General features: G+C 41.3%; 1 pseudogene; it reads left to right on the forward strand.

The window, feature by feature from the left end:
- Nucleotides 1–4096: 4096 nt before the first annotated feature.
- LOC101697335 (UBX domain-containing protein 8 pseudogene) lies at nucleotides 4097–4804 on the forward strand (annotated as a pseudogene).
- Nucleotides 4805–9524: the final 4720 nt, after the last annotated feature.

Here is a 9524-nt window from a genome sequence, read left to right on the forward strand (position 1 = left end):
GACCAACTGGAACTGGTGGCAATCCACATAAGGCTTATGGTGGGCCAGGGATTTAGCTCAGTGGTTCTGCCACCTGCCTCGCAAGCACAAGGACCTGAGTTTGATCCCCGGTACCAAAAAAAAAAGAATTGAACATAAGGCTTATGGAGGTGCCCCACAAATGGTAGGTCAGTTGTAGGGTCTGAGCTTGTTATTATACAAACCCTCCAATTGTTAAGCTGTGCCTGAAAACTCCTTTGAGGGAGATAGTCTAATCAGCCTAAAGCAAAAGTGATTGAGAGAATGATTTGAACCATAACGGGAGTATATGGGAGGGAAAGCATCAAAACCCACCACATTAGAATGAATGTTAAAGAAATTTAAGAAAAGTTACACAAGGGACTATGGTTGAGAACTCTTTGTGAAATTGACTGGCCTTCCTTTGATATTGGATAGCCCACTGATAGGGGAACAATCAAGCATGTACATCCAGTGGTGACCAAGGATGGAGGACAGCTGGGGGAGCCAGGCCCATTTCCTTACATCAACTCATGACTGAATATAGCCCAGATCTGACCCACATAGCCACAGAACCTGTCTGGCAGCATACTGCAAAACACTCGTGGCCCAGGATGAGCCTAAAATGAACGAGAAAGAAGAATCAGCTCTTCCACGAGCCTCAGGAACAAAAGAAAAGCAGGAAAAAAAACAAGTTTTACAAGATCCACCAGAAAAGGCAGAGATATCCCACCCCTTACTCCTCAATCTATCTTCCCTTACCAAGTTCAGCCCACAAGGAAGGAAGATCAGATGACAATGAGTCCCAGGCATCACCCCAGAGTGAAAAATTGGAACCATTGCCCCAGGAGGGAAATGAGGGCCTAAATGATCAAATGAGCCACCTCTGATTGGACCATGATCCACCTCTGATCGGACCACACAAGGACTTGCAGATGCGCCTTCAGGAAATTAGGGGGCCCATTTATTATGATACAGATGGGCAAATTCAAGGAGGACAATGGAGCTTTATATACCAGCCCTTCTCAACTACTGACCTCCTTAACTGGGAAATACCATACTCCTTCCCACATGGAAGGGACCCAAGCCCTGATAGATTTGATGCACTCCATCTTCCAGACACATAATCCAACCTTTCTGTACACCAAAGAGCTTCTCCTAATGTCATTTAACACTGAAGAGTGCTGAAGAGTGACTCAAGGAGCCTCCACTGATTGGAAGACAATGCCAGCAGGCATGATGAATGTTCAAATGTATGTTCAGGACCAATTCCCTGAGGCACACCCCACTTGAGACTTAAGTGATACAGCTCAGTTACTATGCTTGCAGAGGTACTGAGAGGCTCTCTTGTAAGGTTTAAAGGAGGGCACAAAGAGAGGAATCAATATGGGAAAGATCTAAGAAATACTCCAGGGAACTGATGGAAGTCCCAGGCAGTTTTACAAGAGGCTCTTTGAGGTATTCTGGCTCTACACTTCATTTAATCCTGAGGCCACTGAGAATCAGCACATGGTAAATGCAGCCTTTGTGGGACAGCTCAGGGACACATCAGGCAAAAACTACAGAATCTAGAATACTAGCATGAATGTAATCTAGCTTTTAGAGGTGGCCACCAAGGTGTACTTTAACCATGATCAGGAGGCCAAAAGGGAAGCCAATCAAAGGCTCAAAAAAAAGAGCAGATCTGCTGGTGGCAGCACTCACCAGGAGGAGAATGAAAGCAGAAAGAGGGCAGGGGCAGGGACATGGCCAGGGAAAGGGCCAAACCAGGTAAGGACCCAAGAATCACCCAAGGCTAGATTGGGATCAATGTGCACAGTGCAAAAAGAAAGGACACTGGAAAAATGAATGCCCAGAAAATGATGGTGAGGATGATGAAAATTATGAAACCAAGAGACTGATTGCTAAAGGCTACCACCCACAGAAGGAGCCAAATACCAACCTCATTGGACTGGCAGGAATTGAAAGTTATGAAGATTAGGCAAGACTGGGTTCCATCTTCTTAGGCCCCCAGAAGCCCATGGTCACAATGAAAATAGGAAGTCAGTTGAAGGACTCTGTGGTAGACAGTGGGGCTAAACACTTGGTAGTGACACAATCCATTGGGATGTTATCCAAAAAGCATGTAACAACTTTTGGAGCCACTGGAGTCCCAGAGAAGAGGCCATTTTGCTGGCCTAAAAGGTTTGTCAAAGGGAGACAAGAGGCCCAACATAAATTCCTGTTATCTTCCAAACTGCCCAGTTGCCCTGGTAGGAAGAGATCTGCTCCAAAGACCAGAGGTCCAAATTACCTTTGAACCATAAGAAAATATAACTTTAAATCTGACTCATCCAGGGGCCATGGTGTTAACCCTTACCATCCTACAAGCTGAAGAGTGGAGATTGTTTTCAGAAAGGTCACCAAAGACAAGAATAGATGAGCTACATGGACTGACACATAAGATTCCCTGGGTGTGGGCCGAAGATAACCCACTTGGACTGGCTATAAATAAAACACTAGTGATAGCAGGACTAAAACCAGGGGCAATTCTGGTTGAGTCTGCCAATAACCCCTCCCCCAGGAAGCCATGCAAGGAGTCAAGGACATTTAAAACAGTTCCTAGAACATGTACTCTTGGATAGATGCCAGTCATTTTGGAACACCCCACTTTTTCTGGTATGCAAACCAGGAACTAATGAATATAGACCAGTATAGGACTTGTAAAAAACAAACAAATGGAGGGATAGGGAGTTAGCTAAGTGGCACCATGCCTGCCTTGCAAACACAAGGTCCTGAGTTAGATCCCTGTACTGGAAAAACAAACAAATAAACGGAAGCTACACATAGACCACCAGAAGAGATGATGTAGGTAGAGGTGCCTGAAAGCCAATTGAGTCATGGAAAGTTCCAGGAAGGGGGAAAGGTCTCTGACTCCCATAAAAAAGGCCATGTATGAAGGCCCATAGTTCCTCCATCTTTCTGGATCCCTCTACCCGGATTCTTATCAAGGTAACTATTTTCTCTTTTATCCTCCTTTCCAATAAGATCTTTCTTTCCTTAAATTTTGTATCTTTAATGCTTTACTGAGTTATAATCCCAGTAAGCTGCTCACCCCAGTGGAACAGTGGGGTTCAAGCCCTAGATGCAACAATATTATTAATTTTAGCTCATGTTTGTAGCATATAATGTTTACATTAATTGAGGGTATTAAGGGCCAGGGATTTAGCTCAGTGGTTCCGGCTCCTGCCTCGCAAGCACAAGGTCCCGAGTTCAATCCTAGGTACCAAAAAAAAAAAAAATTGAGAGTATTAGATTCCTGTACATGGCATATCTTTTTTTATGGCATATCTTTATTCTACTTATTTCCCCTTCCTCTCCCCATCATTCCTCACCCTTAGTCCCTTGGACTCTTTCCCACTTGCAAGAGATGCATCCCCCTGTCTTCTTCTATACATCCTTTATTAATCTATTTGTACTTTGCCTCACTCAAATGAGAGAACCATATAATATTTAAGCTTGTGTGTCTGGTTTATTTTACTCAATATCATATTTTCCAGGTGCATCCTTATTCCCACAAATTTCTCAAATCTGTCCTTCTTTATATCTTAATAGTATTCCATTATGTATCTAGATAATCACACTTTCTTCATCCAGTCATCTCTTGATGGGTGTACATGTGGCTTCCAGGATTTAGCTGTTATGAATTGTGCTGCTATAAACATCAATAAATGAAAAAATAAAAATGTTGGTGAGGTTGTGGTGAAAAAAGGACCCTCCTACATTGTTGGTGGGAATCTAAATTAGTACAACCATTATGAAAATCTATATGGAGCTTTCTCAAAGAACTAAAATTATAAATTCCATATGACCCATGTATACATAATACCAGTTTATAGCAGCACAATTAATAATAGCCTTTTGTGTTTTAAAGTGAACAGATTTGTGGCAGTAGCAAGACAGCTGTAGCAACTATAATCCCCCTGGGTCCTAGAGCTGGTCCCTTCCTGAGGTTACTTCTCTAATACTAGCTCTCTGCCTCATTCCATCCTATGTGGTTCTGGTATTTTTATGATAACTTTGGCCTCGAGTTTATGTCTGTCTAAAAAGATATGTAACCATGGCGTCTTGTGTGGTCGTTGGCATCTGTTTGCTCTCTGCTCTCCCTCTCTTGTGTCTGGAACTCCAGTGTGGAATCCCAGAGATAGGAATTAAAGATTTCATTTTGCTGTGTGGCCGGATTTTCTTGCTGCTTGCTCTTCTTACTTTAATTATTTCCATGACTACCTCATTGCTTAACTCATACAAATCTTCCCAAGTTTATCAGAAAGAAGATGAGGAAGAAAAGAATGAGAGAAGACAAAAGCTTGTGAGAAATCAACAACAAGAAGCACAGAGTGAAAAGGGTGATGAAGATTTGGTGCTTGAAAATGTGGGCCAGTCATCTTTTGAAACATCAAACAGAGAAGCCGCTAAGAGACAAAACTTGCCCAATCCTTTAGCCCAAGTTCCGCCACCTGCTGACCAGCCCTTGCAGAAAGAGGTTCCTGACTTACCTGAAGAACCTTCTGAAACAGCTAAAGAAGTAGTTACTGTTGCTCTTTGATGTCCAAATGGGAGAGTCCTGAGGAGAAGGTTTTTTAAGTCTTGCAGTTCACAGGTTTTATTTGCCTGGTTGATGAAAATTGGGTACCACACATCTCTATATAGCCTTTTCACTTCCTTTCCCAGAAGACTTCTGGAAGTAAAGGGAGGCTGGTCACTGGCTGACATAGGAATAACTACACATACTGTACTCATCGTGGACGAGAAAGAATAGAGCAACTAGTAAAGAAATGAGAACTACTTGTTCTACATTAAATCAGTTATACTGTGACCTAACAGTTCAATAACAGATTCTTGTTAAAATCATGCTGTACCTTGACTGAGTTTAGGACAATAAACATTTTAAATTGATATACATAGGAATATATTGATGTAAAGGATTGAAAAAGACTCATTTCTGCATGTAAGGTTTGGAATGTGCCATCTTATAATGTACCAAATAAGAATGGGATAACAATGTATACAAGAAGGCAGTCCATTTATATTTCTCTCCAACTCCCATCATTTCTCACTATGTTAAAAACATTTTTGGTTTCTGCCTCTTTAATCCTTAACTCCACAGTGACTATTTTACAACTCATTCAGACCTTTCAAAATCATGTAAGTAGGAGTCTTTATTCTACAGTTATTTAAGTTTAAAAACTTAAGTTCTTTAAGTCTTTACTGTTCTTGTGAATGGTATGCATTGTTGTTTACTTGGCTGATGTCTACAATGTATATAATTTTACCTTGTATTAATTGCAACATTTGCAACGTTCCAGGTGGAAAACTCTGAAAGCATTAAAACATTGGTGAATTAAAAAAAAAAAAAGATGTGTAACCCATGATTGCCGATTGAATTTTCATTGTGAAGTATCCTTTTGTGACACGAGCTAGTGAAAATGCAGGAGAGTTGGGGTCAGAGGAAGAGACTAGGTCGGGATGAAATTATTACACAAAGGCTCAAATTTTAAAAGCTGCTTGGGTGGCTAGAAGTCACAGGATCCAAAAATTTCACTTTTGTTGGCCTGTTCGGACTTTTTCTCTAGAGATATGTCCTATCCCGTGTTCTTATACTGTCTCCTACTGGCAGGTATTGGGACATGACTGAAGACCATTTGTCAAATTGCTTAGCTCTGTCAACCAGGGTTTCCAAAAGGCATTGTGCAGGAAATTATCAGGGCTTTATTGAGGAAAGCACCTACTACCCTTCTTAGACAGGCATAATGTGATGTTACGTGGCTTTATAAATGGGTAAGAGGCATCCAGTCAATAGAGCATCCCAGTTCTGGACTCCTTGTCCAGACGTTGAGTTGTGGCCATAGTGGGAGATCCAAAGGTCCAAAAGGAAGTGGTGTTATTGCCACACAAGGCCAGAGACATGTGGCCCACGAGGACTTCGGCTCTACTAAGGGACACCTTAGTGAAGGGCTGAACAAGTCTGGGACTGACCTAGTAGATGACCTGTAAGGTTCCCACATGGGAATTGACCTATGGAAAGCTCTGTAGGGTTTTTTGATCTAATCCCAAGGAGTTCAGCTTTACCAGAATGTTCTAGGGGTTGAACTGCTCTGGAACCAACCAGGAGATGCCCTGTAAGTTTCCCATGAATGGGCCAGGGATTGAAACAGGGAAAGGCCAGTAAAGTTCCCAGAGCCTAATTTTTGCTCCTCCTGTCTAAAGATCCCCTAAATTATACCTCACCCATGACACCTAACTCCCTGCTTATAAAAAACAAGCAAATGGTCATAGGTACCTTACATTCAAGCCTTCATAGCTCTCTACCAAAGGTCTGATCTTTGCCCTAGAATTAATCCTTCAGGGGCTGATGCTGCTGAGGACATCCTATTATCAGCTCCTCCTCCCACAGAGTACTTGCTTACCAACCTGCTAGTCCAGTACTCTCAGGAGATAAAGACTGTGTCCTGAACCCACCCAATACCAGGTCTGGGTCTGCCTACCATAAGGGCCACTCTGACATTAAAACTGCTGGCCACCCATGCCCTAGTTGCTAGGGAACTGGCCAGCCCAACCCCACTAGGCCCAATGTCTCTACCAGGAATTGATCCCCAAGCATAGTATGGTGGCACCCTGTGGAGGTCTTTCAGGGCCACTCTAGTAAGCATTCAGCTGAAGGACCCTAATCTATCCCCTTATAGAAGCCAGTATTACTTTAAGAGAGAAGCTAGACATGGGCTAAAGACCATTTTTGATAAATTCTTGGCTACAAAATTGCTGGTGCCATACCAGTCCCCATGTGCAGCACACTCATTTTACTGATAGGCAAGCCATCAAGAAAACAACACCTAGTACAAAATCTCAGAGCCATCAATGAGGAAGTGGTACCTATCGCTCATTAGTAGCAGACCCATACACTCTCCTAGCACAAATCCCAGGAGACACTAATTAGATCTCTGTTCTTGATCTCAAAGTTGCCTTCTTTTCTCTCCCTGTAGATCCTAGCTTCCAATACTTGTTTGCCTTTTAATAAGAGGATCCCTAAACAGGGTCTCACAACAGTATACTTGAACTGCCTTGCCTCAGGATTTTAGAGATACTCCTACTTGTTTTCATGGACCTTATCTTGAGACCTAAGAGACTTAAAGTTTAAAAGGGAGGCCTATTATAGTATGTAGCTGACTGCTTCATCCATTGTAACTCCACCAAGGAGTTATCTGATCAAAACACCATTAAGATTCTCAATCTTGGAAATCCCATTTGAACCCGCTATTCCACTGCTGGGGATCTTCCCCAAAGAATTAAAAGAATCATACCACAGTGATATATGTGCACCCATGTTCATAGCAGCACAGTTTGTAATAGCTAAAACTTGGAAACAGCCCAAATGCCCATCAACTGGAGACTGGATAAAGAAAATGTGGGCTTTTTTTATAAAATGGAGTACTACTCAGCCATCAAAAATGAGAAATTAGAGACATTTATAGCTAAGTGGATGCACATTGAGGTAATACTCTTAAGTGAAATAAATAGGACACAGATGTGTAAATACCAAATAGTTTCTCTGGTGTGAGAAACTGAAAGTGTAAATAAGGACTAAATGTATAATAGGTCATGTGAAATAGGAAGCAAAGGGGAAGGAAGTGGGAAGGCTAAGGGAAAGGATAGAAGGGAATGGGATTAATATGAGAAAATGGAAAAATAGGAACAAAATTTTTGTAAATAGGGAGGGCTGGAGGAGTTGAAGGGAGGGCTGGGCAAGGGTGAAAAACAAGAACCAAGCGAGACTATGTAAAGGTGCAAATTTCCAATGATAAATGTCATTATATTGTATACCTAAAATGTACCAATGATTAGAATGAATAATCGATAATGTAAAATAGGAAGAAAAGGTCCAAAGGGGTAGGGGTAGTGGGAGGGGCAGGGGAAAGGAAAGAAGGGAAAGGAAAAAATGATGAGAAATGGAAAAAATGGAAATAAAGTCTTTGTAAATAGGGAAGGGTGGAGGGGGTGAAGGGAGGGCTAGGAATGGGGAAAAAATAAGAACCAAAATGCATTATATAAAGGTACAATTCCCAATGAGAAATGTAATTGTGTTGTATACCTACAATGTACCAATAAAAGAATTTAATACAAAAAAAAAAAGATTCTCAATCTTAGGAGGTTAAATATCACATGATTTCTCTTATGTGAGAAACCCAAGTATAAATAATTTAAAGAGCAAAAGAAAAGACAGAAGATAGGAAATAGAAAGATAGGTTTTGTTGAGATGAGAAGGGAATCTGGGGAAGGGGGAGATAGGGGGTAGAGAAGAGAGGGCAAAGTAAAAAGGATCAAGATGTTATATGTATATGTACTACTACCCATGATGAAAGTATTATGTATCACAACTATATACTAAATAAAAAAGAGAGTAGAATATGAGTTTTGTCATGTCAAGATACTGTAAGATGTATGAAGAACAAACAGTGCATCAAAGTACAGGAAAAACACTTGAAAAGTGACAGTTGAGAAAGGGATAGATACCCAAGAAGTGTCTGGATAAGCTAACACTACAGGCTGATTCGAAGAAACAAACAGAGATTAGCAAAAGGTGACTGAAGAGGGAAAACAATGCTTGTTGGAGTCTTGTTTCAATGTTTTTTGTTTTATTTTTTGGTACTGGGGATCGAACTCCGGACCTTGCGCTTTCGCGGGGTCGGTGCCGGAACCACTGAGCTAAATCCCCAGCCCCTTGTTTCAATGTTTTTGATAAAAACTTCTTAACTATTCCAGTTATGTTTAACATAATTAAGCTTCCAAACTAAATTTCTGCTGATATTCTGGGAACAGAAAAAATATTAGGGCCAGAGATTTAGCTCAGTGGCACAGCACCTGCCTTGCAAGTACAAGGCCCTGAGTTCGATCCCTGGTACCAAGGGGGAAAAAAAGTCAATGTTTGATCATGTTCAACAGAAACTCAATTCCTAATCTGCTGTGTGATACTACATATCACAACTGAACTCTTCATATGACACTAGATATTACAGAACATTTCTTTTCCTTTTATTTAATGGAATCATTGACAAAGCATTTTCTCCAAAGTTGCTGAATGGAACTATTAAAAATTATAATCAGGAGTGCAAAGTAGGATGCTTCCAGGCCAACCTACCACCACTCCCAGCACAGAGGAGAACCACCTGGGCACCAGCAGCAACCCACCCCCACCCTCTTCGCACTCATCCACCTTACCCCCCCCCATTGAAATGAGAAGACATGTAAACAAGCCTCAGAACCAGACTTCCAGATCACCTACAGCAACTTCAAAAGAAATGAGATGGAAAAAAAAGAAAAATGAAATGAGATGGAACACTCAACCACCTGGATTCCCTGAACTAGCAACAAAAGAGGATTTGGAAAAAAATGAAATCAGAAATAATTTCTCAGATAACAGCAGAGATTGTGCCCATAGTGCAAGACACAATTAATAAATCCAGAGAGGAAACAGATAAAAAAAAAATAGAGGA

Source organism: Heterocephalus glaber, unplaced genomic scaffold (genome assembly GCF_053883595.1).
Source record: "Heterocephalus glaber isolate CG9 unplaced genomic scaffold, H.glaber_assembly_v1.0 deba00001571, whole genome shotgun sequence".
Lineage (NCBI taxonomy): Eukaryota > Metazoa > Chordata > Mammalia > Rodentia > Bathyergidae > Heterocephalus > Heterocephalus glaber.